Consider the following 15,426-nt stretch of genomic DNA (forward strand, 5'->3'; position numbering starts at 1 on the left):
GCATCTTTATGGGGACAGGAGCAAAAAACATGAGGGCTACTGACTACAAGGAGTTTCTAGACAAGGGCCAGGAGGGTCATCATGTTTTCCTGGTCTCATCAATACTTCACATGAAGGAAAGGTTGTGGCAGGATGTGCCTGTCATCATTAGCCCATGTTTCTCTGAGCCTGCTGGGCTGGTGACCTCATACTGATCACACCTGTTATGTGAAGGTGGAACCTAGTACCACAGTTTCTGGGAAGTTGGCATAGAAGATTACTTACACAGAGAAGTCACAACCCAAGCTGCTGCTTAAATCCAGTCCTTGGCCTTCCTTTTCTGCTCTGTAGTCCAGGAACATTTCCTTGAAAGCCAGAAAAATCTATGAATGTAAGCAGCATGTCAAAGATGTCACCAGCCACTTTATCTTTATCACCATGCTACATATGGTTGTGAAGGCCACCATGTTGAAGCCTGGGATATGTTCAAGCAACTGCTCTTCAATGTACTTCTCTATCAGGGAAATATATTCATTAAAAATGGGAATGTCACTGAGTTTATTCTCTTCTGTGTCTTCAAATTCCTGATAGTACTTGTCCATGAAATTTCTCTGCAATAATTGGAATTTGTCATCCATAATAATTTCCTCTTAATATCCAACCACATCATTAAATTCTGCATCAGAGGCAGAGAAAAACAGTATAAAGCTCTTTTCCTCTAGGGCATCCATTGTAGGGACCCTGCAGTTATTGGCCTGGGTGACAGCCCCACCACTTCCTACCATGCTCTTCAGTGTAGCCAGGTCCACACGGCCTCAACCACATCAAGGGCCTGCAGCCCAGGGCTGCAGCTTCAGGCAGAGCCCACCACCTGCTGGCCTCTTAGCCACAGCAACTCTTACAAAGGAAAACATTATTTGGTGCTGGCTTATATTTGAGGTTTAGTCCATTATCAGCATGATGGGAAGCATGGTAGCACACATGACAGCATGAAGGCAGATACGATACTAGAGAGGAGCTGAGAGTTCAACATTTGGATCTCCAGGCAGCACATTGCCATAATAGGCATGGCTTGAGCGTTTTAGACCTTAAAGACTGTCCCCAGCGAACACTTCCTCCAACAAGGACACATCTTCTCCAACATGGACATTCCTCCTAATAGTGCTACTCCCTATGGGACACTGGGGACCATTTTCTTTCAAACTACCATACCTGTTTTGTTTTTTAAGTCTATGAGACACAAAATAGACAAAGCAAAGTTTTAGGATGAATGATACACACACACACACACACACACACACACACACACACACACACATATAATTTAAATCATTTTTTAAAAAGATTAAAAAGAATTGTTGAGTAATTGAAGAATTTTAAATGTGGATAATGTAGTAGCTTTTTATATGGAAATTATAATTAGGCTTCTTAGATACAATAATAATATTATGATTACATAAGAAAATGTCCTCGTTCTTGAGAGATGATGTTCAATATTTATTATAATAGTGTTTATTTTCAAATGCTTCAGCATATATATATATATATATATATTGAAATTTGAAAAATCCTTGAATCTAGTTGGTAATCTATATATTATACCCTTTATTTCATTTTTACATATTAGCAAATTTCAAATGTAAAAGCAAGAAGAAAATTTTTCACATAGGAGTAGATTTTGTACTCATATGTTCAGTTAGACCAGTCATTAGCAAACAAACCAGCTTTTATTTAGGTACCCATGGTACATGGAATTCTAAGAATGGCTCTCTGAAGTGTTTATATCCTCATCTCAGATCCTGTGACTGTAATATCTCTCCCCTAAATTATGTTATATTAGTCGGTTAAGATTAATATGGGGAGGTTACAGTAGAAATCCTAACTCAATCAAGAAAGTCTTTTTAAAATGGAAATTTATGGTTGGTGGCAACAGGCAAAGTCAAAGAGACCCAATAACAAGAATGATTAGCTGCACTGATGCTAGATTAAAAGATGTGAAAAAGTGAGTTATTAAAAAGGGAATATAGGTAGCCTATAGAAAGAGAAGTTAACCTTTACTCTAGAAAGACAAACACCACATGTTCTCTTTCATACACAGATCCTATCTTCTAATTTTTAAATTTATACATTAAATTTGGTATGCCTGTGGAAGGAAAGAAGCTAGAAAGTTGTCATAGTAGTAGAAAGAAACTTTAGTTGGGTGGAAAGGGTGTATGTTGTAGAACGCATGTTATCTGAAAGCACATTAAAAAGGATACTAGAACTGGAAAGGTTTAATCGGTTAGGAAAGAGGAGATGGCGAAAGGACAGGGTAGCCAAAACCAAGGCACAAAACTTGACATGGAAACGTACTATTTTGTAACTTAATTAATAATATAGTAACTGGAAGTGTCCAGAGACATATTAAATAAAACTTCAGTGCCAGGTATAAGATAACTTCCTATGAATTGTTAGTCAGGAAGGTCTCTGAGACACCCAGAACAATATTGATTATTGCCTATGATCTTGGTTGCCCTTAAGAACTAGATGGTAAGATTATGCTGTTGACAACATGACATACTTAAGCTTCAGGGCATGAACGAATCAAGCTGGAATTGAGCTGGAAGTTTCTTTTGTGCTGCCCAGCTTTCACAGTGCTAGAAGGTGATAGGCAGGCTTTTAGTGAGAAAAAGTAAGTAGTCCTTACACAGTGTGAATCTTGAAAGCTACAGCACTGACCTGCCATGCAAAATGTACCCATTGGGTAATAGTGATATTACTTTTATAGGAATAACCAATTAATTACTGATTGGATTTGGCCCACTCCATAGTAATAAGTTCATACCTGGTCTTATAAAACCATGTCAAAAACCCATAGGCCTTGAAGGGAGACTTTCAGGTTTTGCTGGATGGATGTGATGTGAAACTGCCTTCTAAATATTTATGTTCATACACATAGATTAGTGCTGCTTTTAGATTTGGTTAGAGAAGTTTCTGATTGCAGTAAGCAGCCATTATTGCAGAGACTCACATACAGTCAAAAGGTGAAGAGAAAATGACTTTTGAATACTCAGCTTTAAATGGGACATCTGCATTGCCTGGTCCAGGGCTCAGGGAATGTCTTAGAAGAGGGACTGAAATGAAACCAGAGAATTAGGAGAATAAGAAGAGTTGTGACATGTTTTCTGGAACATGATGTAGCCATTATGCTCAGGAACTAAATGCAGCTGTGGCTACTAGCACAAAGCATGCACAGGATGATGTTTATCCTCACAGGGGAGGAGCTTATGAGAGAGACCCTATCTCTTTCTAAAGACCTATTAGGTATTCCTAGGAAAGAGGAGCTCATAAAGCTCTATCCTTCCCCAAGGAACTATTGATAGTTAATAAAGACTGGGAGAGAGGAAATCTTTTTCTTTAGAGGTCTAATCACTAGAACGTTTCCCGTTGTATGATAAATAACACCATACCTAGGCTGGTGAGATGGCACAATGGGTAGGCACCTGTTGTCAAGCCTGATAATCTGACTTTGATCCCTAGGATCCACATGGTAGAATGGAAAAATTGATCCATTTGACCACTGGGTGCATACACACACACACACACACACACACACACACACACACACACACACACACACAAGCACACAAAATAAGTGACTTCAATGAAAGGCTAATCCTGCATTCATGTTTATATAAGTAACCCTGATTAAACTCAGTGGTCTCCCTCTCCCTCCCCTCTCCCTCTCCCTCTCCCTCCCTCTCCCTCTCCCTCTCCCTCTCCCTCTCCCTCTCCCTCTTTCCTTCTCCCCCTCTGTGTTTACAGAGGTCAAATCAAATCCACACACACACACACACACACACACACACACACAGAAAACAAAAACACGAAAATAACATAGAGAGATTTTGGGGAAGCAGAACATGGTTCAGTGGGACTAGGAGGATAGGAACAATAATGGGGTATTGAAAAAGAGCAAAATACCCAATCAAGAATAAAGTTTTTAGAAAAATAAATCTTACATATTTTTTAGAAAGAGAAATCTATATATCTTAGTATAGAGACAAGAATGTCAGCACTATAAACATATGGAATGAGTTCCCTCAACACCTTCATTATGCCTAAGAAGTGTGTGTGTGTGTGTGTGTGTGTGTGTGTGTGTGTGTGTGTGTGTGTGTGTGTGTGTGTGTGTTCATGGGTAATATTTTGTGTGTAGGGAGGTGGCGGGGTATACCCTGTTTGTATGTGTGTGTGAGTGCACATATGTGTGGAAGTCACTAGATAGCTTGAGGTGTAACTTCCCCCTCAGGAACTTTCTAGTTTGATTTGTGAAACAGGCTCTCTCATTGGTACTTGGGGCCTACCAATTAGGATAGGATACCTGACTAGCCATCCCCACAGATCCATCAGTCTCTGCCTTCCCAATGCTAGGATTGCAAGTATATGGAACTATGCCTTAGTGTCGGGTCTGGGTAAATACTTTACTAAGTTAACTCTCCATCTGCTTGAAAAAGAATTATTATTACTACTACTACTTGATTATTGCACAGCTGGAGTGGAATCCAGCCAAGCCCTCACACAGGCTAAGCAAGCATTCTATAGCTGAGCCATAACTTCAGCTGGAAGAGAGATTTCTCTTAGAATCTCCAGAGTAATGCAGCTTGGCATTCAACTACATGAGGCCCAGGGCAGAAAACACTGGAGACTGCTTAGACTTTGGATGTGTAGAACTATAATGGAATACAGGGAGTTATTTAAGCCAATGGATTTGTGGTAATTTGTTATGTCAGTAATAGAAATCTAATATAATAAATTAGATTTATCTCTAGAAAAATGTTTATGAACTTTGGAGTTTGGGTCTATTGTTAAGTTTTGTAAAGTATAGAAAGAAGTAAATCTGGGTTGCCTTTCTCTATTGCTGAAAACTGCAACTCATATTTCTCAATTACATAAATGTATATAAATGCATATAAAAACTTATATAAACTTATCTCTCCTCCAATTCAGGGTCTCCTAAATTTGCATGTCACCAAAATTATTTTCATCTTATTTTTCTGGTACAGAAATACATATATGAGTTCAAATATACTTTATACTCATAAGTCAAACATTTGGCAAATTAACTCTCATAGACAGTTAAACATGAAAGCAGATTTGAACTATTACTTAGGGATGGTGGGGTAAAGAACCACAAAAAGTCTGTTCCTCCCTAAGGAGTTTGTTAAAAATTACCTTTTCAGAACTCTGGAAAGCAACCAAAGGCTTACAAAAAATCTGAGAAATGTCACATAAGAGAAGAAACATCTGCATATCAATAAGAATAGAGACTAATGGCAGTTTAATGTGCCACATAACATCTTAATCTCCCTAGTTCCATGGAAATCTTAAAACACAACAATCACATACCAAGAGTGTTGTGAAAAATAACAACCCAATAGCCACTGTATCATCTCAAAAGAAGTCATTGCTGGGCCATATCTGGCAGTTTTCTAGAAATATAATGTAGTGGTAGGAGTGGCCCTCATAGCATCACATATTTAAATGCTTAGTCACCAAGAAGTGGCACTACTAGGAGGTATGGCCTTATTGGAATAGGTGTGGCCCCATTGGAGGGCGTGCATTACTGAGGTCGGTTTTGAGGTTTCAAATGCTGAAGTCAGCCCCAGTGTCTCTCTTTCTGCTGTCTACCAATCTGGATGTAGAATTCTCAGCTCCTTCTCCAGTACTGTGTCTGTCTGTGTGCTGCCACACTCCCCCTATGAGGATGGTAGACTTAATCTCTGAAGCTATAAGCCAGTCCCAATTAAATAGTTTCTTTCATAAGAGTTGTTGTGGTCATGGTATCTCTTCATAGCAATAGACACACACCAATCAAAAAGACATAGACTAGCAGAATAGACAATCCATAATCCATGACTACAGAGATAATACATTAGTTTCAAATACATACATGAATTGGGAAACAAAGTAGGGAAAACCTATACTATACAAATAGTAAGCAGAAGTGACACACTGGTTATATTGTGTATACTTTTAGGGGATATAATTGACTTAAAGGCAAACATTCTGCTTAAAAATATCTACATGTGCACCTATATGAATTTATGTGTACCATGTACATGCAGATGCACTTGGAGAAGTATTGGAATCCCCAAAACTGTAGATATAGGTGGAGGTGAGCTGTCTGATTGTGTGTGCTAGAAATGGAACCTGAGCCTTTACAAGTACTATCAGCACTCTTAACTGCTGATGTATTTCTCTAGCTCTATTCTTTAAGAATTCAATATTTTTAAAATCAATTCTTTGGGATTTCATACATGCATTCCATGTATTTTGGTCATATTCACTCCCCACCATTCCCCCAATTTTCTCCTCAATCTACTCTACCCAAGTTTATATCCTCTTTTTTTAAAAAAAAAATTACACACTGAATCTACTTTGTGCTCCCCAAATATACAGGGGTATGGGGGCCATACACTATGGCATGGTCAATCTATCAGGGGTCTTTCCCTTAAAGAAGACTGACTCTCACTCCTGTTGCAACTACCAAGTGTTAGTAGTTCCTCAACTAGCAGTAGGGAGCTTCTTCCATCAATGTTAGAATGCTGTCTGGCTTGACCTTGTATAGGAAACTACAGCTGCTGTGACTTCATACATGCAGAGATCCTGGCATGTCCACAAGACATGGTTACCTGTAGTGTACTTCTTGACCTCTGGAGCCTTACAAGAAGAAAACATTCTTATAAGTAACAGATGAAATGAGCTGTTTTGCAATGATACAATATAAATAGATGTAACAATTACACAAATACCTATCATTGTAACAATTGAGCATTAAAAGATATGGTAGAATTGGCATTATACTGTTAAAAAGACTGCAATAGAAAAAAGAAAAACATAGAGAGAATCAATCAAAAGTAGGTCCCTTGACAATACTGACAACATTGGCAAACGTGTAGCTAGAATGACCAAGAAGAAAAAGAAAGGAACTCCTGAGCCTCATGCTTCAGTCCCTGGTGCTGAGATTACAGGTGGGTATTACTATGCCACACTTTATGCGACATTTTTAAAGACACACTTTCAAAATTGCTTCAAATCTTCTTGTCTACCAGACATAAATCCAGTTTGCTCCCACATAGAACAACGGCATGCGTTACACAATAGATAATATAGTGTACCTCAGGTAGACAGATGGAAAAATAGGGATTTTTTTTTAAAACTTCTGCCTGTCTTAGGTTTTCTGCCCATCTTAAAATAGCCAGGCAAATGTAGGCTAGGAGAAAAAATGTTTGTCAGAGGAAAACAGGAAATACTACACCAGTAGTTAATAAGAACAACAAAAACAAAACAAAACAAAACAAAACAAAAAAGAAACCAAAGAAGTAGATTTAATTTGACAAGCAAGGCTCAACAAATTAGTCACCTGGCAAGACTCATACTCCCCTGGCTTGGCCAGGATGTATATCAGATTCAGAGGCAATAGATAGTGAAGAAGAGGGGCAGACAGATCATGGTCACTAGATTAGGTATTGTTCCCGGAAAGATTGGCATGGCCACTCCTCCCTCCAATCACTGGGGTAAGCCAGTTGAAAGATGTCAGATCTCAAGGAACAAGTTGTTTGCTTGTTTTTTGGCATTTGTTCTTATAAACACAGACAGTTTCTTCTAGTTAAGGATGATGAACCTATTTGCAACTGCTGAGTCAATTCCTTCCATGTCCTCTGGGATACGTTTCTTCAAGCTGAAGAGTGCCAGAGAGCCACATGGGCCTTGCTGTGACTTAGGAAAACACATATTTCTTGTTTGTATTTCAATACTAGAGATAGTCACATTTTAATTCTTCATTTATTTTGAAGTGTTACATTTGTGCATGTGTGTTCATGTGGGGACATTGTGCACATATGATTGGAGGCCAGGAGTTTATGTCAGGTGTCTTCCTCAGCTGCTTCCTGTTCATTCATTCATTCATTCATTTTAGGCAGAATCTCTACCTGAACCTGGAACTTACCGATTCAACTAGATTGGCTAGCCAGCATACCTTAAAGATCTTCCTGTCTCCACTTTCAAGTGCTAGGATTATGAATGTGTGCCATTGCTCCTGACTTTTTCACATTGATTCTGGGAACGGGGCTTAGAATGAAGCTTTGTGTTTATCTTGTAAGCACTTTTGAGACTGAGCCATCCTCCCAGTCCCATTTTAAATGTTGTGTTGGGGTGTAGAATTACTCAGGATATTTGGACACAGAAAGAAAGCAGGATGTTAATACAGAATTTTATGAAGAAAAGCCTACTCAGTTTCATTGCATGTTTGAAGAATATATGACTATCCCTTATTTGTTAAAGTAATGGAAAATATTCTCTAGGTTTTTTTTAAATTAAGAATTCTTAATTTTTAAAAATTTAAGGATCTGTTAAAAAGAGTTTGAGACTATGTTCCACAAAGGAAAGTATTTTTATTTGGTTTGCTTAGCATTAAATTTTTAAAATCAAGGGTCTGAAAGATGCACTGTCAATCTGTAGAATGTTACAACATAGATAATTAACAGTAGACTACAAATATTGTTATTTTTAAATATTTCAGTAATTTCTGTATAATGAAATATGCTATAGTAGTACATTTAAACCAAATTAGTGTTCACGGGTTTGCCTGTTTGCTTGATCCATCTGCTAGGGGCAGATAAGTCTCTTTTCAAATATTTCCTTCAGTGATAAGGCCCACTGTCCTTTACATAGAGAGATAACCTCTGGATTCCCACTTCTAGAATAGTGGAAGCTATCTCACACAGAAACAAATCTTCATAAGAGTGCTATAACACTAAGTCTTCCAGGATTTAGAAATAAGGACACACACACCCAGGAAGCTAATTTCCCCCTGGGCACTTGAACTAATTCCAGCAGGGAAACTGAGAAGCCGAACTATGGAACCTGTCAAGAAATGAGAGAGACATTAGGTTATTTCTCCAGAGGACTATATCCTATATTTGGAAATCACCACTTAAGCTACAATAGATAAGCTTCGAATCATGGCAATTACAGAACTTGGTCAAGTGAGTGTGCTAATATTTCTAGGTTCCCATCACTATCCCCAAACAAACAAAACTCACATTTGGAAGAAGACAACACTTATTCATCAAATTACTTCCACAGACAAGCCCGAAAACAAAATGCTTAACATTCTATGAGAAATAATGAGACACATGAAAATTAAAGACACTATAAATTAGAAACAACAGAAATGATAAAAAAAATAGAAACAGACACATACTAGATACAAATGCCAGAATTATAAGATGTGGACTTTAAAATATCATAATTATTTTCTCCTTTATCTACAGAGAATAGAAATTGAATTAAGAATTTTGACAGTGCTGGGTATAGTGATATACAGCTATAATCCTAGAAATGTGACAGGAATTTACACAGAGGTGAGAAGGAGAATAGTCCAAGGTCATCCTTGGATATGTAGTAAATTTGAGGCCAGCCAGGATTTCATGAAACCCTATATCAAAACAATGGCAACAGAAAGGCAAAACAAAACTAACCACCCATCTCCACAAACAAACAAAAAATAAGAATTTTGATAGAGAGCTGATAACTATTTAAATAAAAATGGAAATATTAATTTTAGAGCTTAAAATAACGCAAATTAAGAATATAGTGACCAAGTGGAATTAGCTAATATAGAATGCACAGTAATACAATGTAAAGATATTGCCACTGCTTTTGCTAACCCACAATGACTACATGGTAAGATCCCATTGCTGAAGATACTACATACCTTGACTGCCATTGCAGAAGACACTACATACTTTGACTGCAAGACATAGAGCTCAAACTCAAACTGACTTGGAATCTGGCTAGCTTTCATAGTGCCAGAGGATGCTATGCAGGTTACTGGGTGAATGTTATATGACAAGACTTTTCCAGGGAAGATACAACACATATATCTACTTACCCAAGACAAGGAGATCATGACAGACTAAAGTATGGATAACAAAGGTGAACTTGGCAAGTCAATGAGTTTTATTGGGATTATTTTCAAGAATATGTTTGGTGTGAAGGTCTCATGGGTAAAAAGTTATAGGAGCAGAAACAACTCAAAGACCAATGAAAATAAAAAATAATGAATATATATTTTAATCTCTCTATATGAAATATAAAATTATGTTAAGTATGGCAAAGCATAATTTAAAAAAATTGAGATTGAAAGCTTGTAAAACAAAAATGTATAAAATATTTACCAATTTATCAGTGAGGGCATCAGGAAGATGGTATAGCTGGTTGAAAGAACACTTAATGAACTGAGTATTTTAAAATTTTACTAAAAATAATGTTAGAATTAGGTCTATGTAAAATACAAAACTGCCTAATGACTCATAGAACAATGAAACCATAACCATTGGGGTTATCTTTTCTACCAGGCAGAAATAATCTACAAGTTAATATATAACTTCACAGTGCCTGAGCTCTAATCAGATAGCAAATAACCAAGTCAAATACAGAAACATTGTCCCAGAGAATTAAATAATTTGATAGTACGATGCTCTCAGTATAACTTTAAATGAGCATGCCTCCTTCCTTTTGCTTTATTTATGTTTTAGATACTTTTTCTTAATAAGTAGTTGCCAATGGCATAAAATATACTGGATATCAAAGTATTGTTCAGTGTGTGGAAGTACACTGGAAGGTGAGGGGTAGGCCAGAGACTGTAACTGAGGAGCATTTATAAGCAGATTCCTTCACAGGTGTAGATAGGGTTAGGGAGACCTGAAAAAGATGTGGGACCAATGACATAGGAGAGCCCTCAGGTCTGAAGTGACCAGGAGGTCAGAAAAGGAACAAATGTTAAGTCACCTCCCTTTTGGCCTCTAACCTTTTGCTAATGCTTCCTATTGGCTCACCCAAACTGGATCCAGAGAAAGAGAGGCCACTGCTGTCACCCAAAAAGATCTGTCTCTCTGTGCACAGAACAAGGATGGGAAGTACAAATGAGAAGAAAGCAAAATGCAATCAGCTCAGCCTGTAGAGCGGGTATGTTTTATGTATTCTGTTTCTCAGCGAAATAAATGTCAGAACTCTACATCTTTGTATCCTAGTACCAAATGCTACTTTTTTAGGAGATGGTATTTCCTCAGGTTATCAACTTGGCATCTCTTTGCCCTTTCACCATGGGACAACACTAATAAGCTCTTGCCAGATTCTGGCCACTTTCCGGTCTACAAAATTGTAAACCAATAAATTGATTTTTTAAAAATTAAATTGCCTACCTTGTGGTATTCTGTTATATTCTGCGTACCTAATTATAGGTTTTTCACTCATATTTTAGAAACATAACTGAAAATCCAAATGGCCTTCAGCCTACCATTTTTACCCCGCAGGGTGAAATTTTCTAACTTCTCCCATACTCCTGTTTCTTTTTCTTGTAACCATAGGAACTAAATCTTAGGTAGATCCTAGCAGATTCTTTTACATAATCCCTTTGTTCTCAACTAGTCTGTGTCCCCTTAGCATTTGCCTTTTCTGAGACTGTAATTTCTTTGAAGGGGTGGGGAGGAATCTCCTGGGCATGACAAATCTATTGTCTTCTTGAAATCAGAGAAAGGCAGCTGTGATTATTCAAACAAACCCTCAGGATTGAATCCACTAATCTCTCTTGGAGAGGGAGGGAGGGCTAACAGACACCAGGCATGATGTCTCAGGAGACCCCTGTACTATGTCCTGCCATTCCTGGAGGATATAGAAGCAGTTAAGGATTGCTTGGGGTGGTGGGTGTGATCACATACACACCACATCTTTGGTAATGTAGCCATCTATAAGCTGCCCATGCTCCTGTAAGTAACCCCAGTAAACTCACTGTTTCATGAAGCTAACCTTTAATGATGATTTCATTGGTCTGTCCCTGTTGCCCTCCTAAGATAAACAAATGCTTATTCATGTCTCACTAGGAAAAATTAATGTAGCACATGCCTCATTCCTTTCCTCTGATGTTAGTAACCACATAGCTTGGTTAAGCCTAAAGTACGACTTCAGTGACCCTGGAAAACCAGATGAGGCAAAGAATTAAGAGTCTCAATAATGAAATAAAATTATGACACCTATTTTGTTCTCTTCCTTCCTTCCTTCCTTCCTTCCTTCCTTCCTTCCTTCCTTCCTTTCTAATCAAGCACAAAGGAAATGAAGTGTCTTGATTTTTGTCAGAAGGATCAATGAGAGTAGAAAAGAAATTGTAATCTGATAACACTTGTTCACAAATAGCACATCCCTGGATTCAATCCAGTTGATTCAATCCAGTGTCTTCTCTCTGTATAACAACCATAGGAGAATCAGAGCCATAATCCTTTTTACTATACTGATTTTATGGCAATTTTTGTGATTTTCCTTGCAGAGATTAAAGGTATTGCTTTCCTTACTTTGGCAATTTTTCATTTCATGTTTTCATTTTGCAGTTCTTTCCTCTTTGCTTCCTTTCTCACAGGGCTTATCCAGAATGCTTACCTGCTAGTGGGAATGCAAGGCATAAAGGGGCCCTAAGCTATAATAAATAAAAAGGCTAAGATCATGAGTCTTACGATATATGTGACATGAACACACGGCAAAGAGTTTTTCCAAGTCATCAATTAATGTGGAAACCAGAGGTTAGTGAGAAAAATTTGAAGAACCTGTGGAGAGCAAGATCCGGAGAAGTACTTTTATAAATGGAAATTAGGAGAAAATGGCTAGCTTAGATGCATAAGTTACTTTTAGGGAATAATACCCCCAGCACAACAATATAGCATCTCGAGTGTTTAAGGCTATCTTTTCTACTGGAATAAATGATTTTCTCTCTTACTGGACAATATCCTCTAAGTGTTCTGAGTAGTTTCTGACCATTATTAGCTTGTTTTGAAGTGAGCTAACAGGGGACTTTGTCTTAGACAATCCTTGAGTGAGTCTTTTTCTCCATATACTATTGAAAGTCTTGTTTTTGTTGTGTCTCTTAAGTTTTATACAACTTTCCCCTACTCCCTTCTTTACAACTTTTCTTCCTTTCTTTTTCTTTGTGGTGCTCGGCATTGAACCTAAGGCCTCATGTATGTCAGACAAGCACTACCTTGTAGCTGTATACCCAGCCCTATATAATTTTCCTTCACACTGACTAACGAGAGAATGTCTATTATGTTGAGGAACTATAAACAGAGACTTCAAAAAGGAAGATGCAAGATTTACACTTAAGATTGATTCTGAAAATTTCCTTCTGTATGTCACATACCTGAGTAGTTGATCCAGAAATGATTACTTAATGGGGAAAAAGATTTTTTTTTTTTAGTTTTTATGTAGTTTGACACTCAAATATTCTCTCAGAGGATGAGAGTTACAACAAGCTCTAATATAACAGAGGGCTATAATTGCATTGCAAACTTGGAGTATAATGGAAGTTAATAAAGCATGTTTGCACACAGCAATAAAAATATTTTGTGTATAAGATAATGACTTTACGGAACAAAATGAAATAGCAATAAAGGAGTTGCTGAACTATCTGGATCATGAGGAATAACATTTAAAAATCATTGCTGAAAACAATCTATCCTATTTTTAAAAAATCAGGTGTTTGAGGAGCATCAAAGCAAGATGTGCTGTTCATTTCATATTGAAAAGCCCTTTAAGCTCTTTCAGAAGCCCCGCAATAATGAAGAATTTGTAATAAGCTCACAAAAGGCTCTTCTAATGAATTAGTCAATTTTAATAGTGTTCAGAGTTTCCCTTATGAACACCATTCCATCTTTTCCCCCTGCAAAGCTTAGCTCTTTCATCTCTTGACAACTTCTCCAAGATATTTTAGATTTAAGAAAGAGAAAATTTCACTTATTAAAGATAGACTCATACTAAATTAAAATCAATCATTACAGTAATTTTCTCTATGTTGGCATCTACTGACTGCTTCCAGCATGTTCATATAACCTTGCTTCCATTTTGTTATTGAAAATAGCCCTTGTCATTAGTCTGGTGATTTGGGTTCAGAAGTTCATATTTACCTTGCAGTTTAGAGGGCATTATATCCTACCTCAAATTGTCTAAGAGCAGGGTAGAACCTAAATGAGATATTTTTATTTCAGACTATCATCTCTTTTCTTTCTTTCTTCCTTTCTTTCTTTCCTTCTTTCTTTCTTTCTGTCCTTCCTCTTCCTCTTCTTTCTCTTCTTCTTTTTCTTTACAAAACTCCACTATCACAGTGAGGTTTGTTTTTTCTTTTTAACTAGATCTTATCTAAAAATTGACTTATTTGACTGGCAAGGCATAAATGAGCAGCATTTTTCCTATTCTGCCTGACTACTATGCCCATAGAAGTTACATTTATTTGTCCAACTGACAAGTAGTTTAAGTGAATAAATTAGCCATCTTGATTGTAAAGTGGTGCCTATAAATAAATATATTAATAAATAGAACATTTCTTTTATTTTGGCTGATATGTAGTACCAATGAGGGATAGAGTTGATCCTGCCAGCACTCTCACTCTCTGCACACTAGCTACACCATTATTTTGTACTGAGAGCAGGTCCCAAATACAATCACAAATTGTGGGCCTTCATACTGGAGGCTTTCCACGGATATCTCTGGCCCCGCCAGGTGTAAGGGTTTAGGCGAAGGGGAGAGAACTCAAGCAGGGATGGGTAATCACCTCTGCTGTCTTCACTGCTGTTTCTGCTGCTGCTGTTTTAGTTGCTCCAAGATGTGGTCTGGGTTGAGCCAGGATGGGGCTGGCTAGCCAGGGAGGGTTACAGGGAAGCTTCTAGCAGCAATTTGGGGAGAGCAGATCTCTTCTCCAACTGGCAGTGTTACAGCTCTTTTGCTGGATGATGGGTTAGTTCTTGCATACCTTTAGTCCTTCAGGATAGGATTTTTTTATTATTATTATTATTATTAACTTGAGTATTTCTTATATACATTTCGAGTGTTATTCCCTTTCCCGATTTCCGGGCAAACATCCCCCTAATCCCTCCCCCTCCCCTTCTTTATGGGTGATCCCCTCCCCATCCTCCCCCCATTGCCGCCCTCCCCCAACAATCACGTTCACTGGGGGTTCAGTCTTAGCAGGACCAAGGGCTTCCCCTTCCACTGGTGATCTTACTAGAATATTCATTGCTACCTGTGAGGTCAGAGTCCAGGGTCAGCCCATGTATAGTCTTTAGGTAGTGGCTTAGTCCCTGGAAGCTCTGGTTGCTTGGCATTGTTTTACATATGGGGTCTCGAGCCCCTTCAAGCTCTTCCAGTTCTTTCTATGATTCCTTCAACGGGGGTCCTATTCTCAGTTCAGTGGTTTGCTGCTGGCATTTGCCTCTGTATTTGCTGTATTCTGGCTGTGTCTCTCAGGAGCGATCTACATCCGGCTCCTGTCAGCCTGCACTTCTTTGCTTCATCCATCTTGTCTAATTGGATGGCTGTATATGTATGGGCCACATGTGGGGCAGGCTCTGAATGGGTGTTCCTTCT

At 38.0% G+C, this 15,426-nt stretch overlaps 1 pseudogene; it reads right to left on the reverse strand.

Moving 5' to 3' along the window:
• Positions 1 to 220: 220 nt before the first annotated feature.
• Positions 221 to 710, reverse strand: LOC116888951 (annotated as a pseudogene).
• Positions 711 to 15,426: the final 14,716 nt, after the last annotated feature.

This window comes from Rattus rattus, chromosome X (genome assembly GCF_011064425.1).
Source record: "Rattus rattus isolate New Zealand chromosome X, Rrattus_CSIRO_v1, whole genome shotgun sequence".
Taxonomy (NCBI): domain Eukaryota; kingdom Metazoa; phylum Chordata; class Mammalia; order Rodentia; family Muridae; genus Rattus; species Rattus rattus.